Source organism: Pinus tabuliformis, chromosome Q, assembly GCF_031772625.1.
Source record: "Pinus tabuliformis cultivar Carrire ecotype Pingquan chromosome Q, CPIR1, whole genome shotgun sequence".
Lineage (NCBI taxonomy): Eukaryota > Viridiplantae > Streptophyta > Pinopsida > Pinales > Pinaceae > Pinus > Pinus tabuliformis.
The window spans coordinates 939,174,063-939,174,912 of record NC_142296.1 but is presented as its reverse complement, the minus strand read 5'-3'; the positions used below and the strand labels follow the sequence as shown (position 1 = coordinate 939,174,912).

Below are 850 nucleotides of genomic sequence, written 5' to 3'. Positions count from 1 at the left end.
ATCAAATCCAATGTTGCTGGGTTGACATCAGAACGTGATGGTGAAGTTCGAAAAGCTGCAAACGGGGAAGAAGAACTGGAAAATACCCAAAACGAGCGACAGTTAATACACCATAATAATACCTACCTGCTGGATGGACTTGGGCGCGGTAAACAACACGATATCTGATCAAGTCAATGCGCGGCTAATCAACCGAAGACAAAATTTCATTTCATTCACGGTAAATACAAGTTGTTCAATCCTAACAAACAAACCATTACATTAACAACATTCAACAATTTATTATTTATTTAAATAAATTTGGTCTTGTCTTGGTGGGGTGCGCCAGGCTGGTGCTGTAGTGCAACGCACAAGCGACGCCCGAGAGCCCCAATAGCAAGCTACTGTAAGTGGGCCCTCCCCCTAGAAAAATACATTTAATATCATGTGGTTCTATGAACCACGTATCAGATATTAAACTGATAAGAACAGATACTACACTTGATCTTAGCCAAAAGGCCGAGAAAGGTATGCTTTTTCTCTCCTCTTTCGCTTCTTTTTCTATTACTCCCCTTCTTCTCTATCCCATTCATCCATGCATGTGGGATAACTCATTTCTATTTCTTCTGATACCCCTTACTACCATTTAAATAGACATGCTCTTTGATATCAAACTTATATTTTCAATATTCTCACTATTTTCACTTCCCTAGATCTATTTTACTTTTCGATTTGAGGGATCGAATGTCTTTTCACCTTAAAAGAGGTTTCCCAGATTTGATGCCAATCTCTTTTCACCCTAAAAGAGGTTTGCGAGATTTGATGTGTTACCGCGAATTCAGATGGATGTTATAATTAAAATTATCTAGAA

The 850-nt window shown here is 38.5% G+C and overlaps 1 non-coding gene across 1 annotated transcript; it reads right to left on the bottom strand.

Moving 5' to 3' along the window:
• Nucleotides 1–314: 314 nt before the first annotated feature.
• On the bottom strand, nucleotides 315–511 carry LOC149222542 (U2 spliceosomal RNA). Its single transcript, XR_016249837.1, has one exon. It is a non-coding gene; the product is annotated as a U2 spliceosomal RNA (small nuclear RNA).
• Between the last annotated feature and the right edge of the window lie 339 nt (nucleotides 512–850).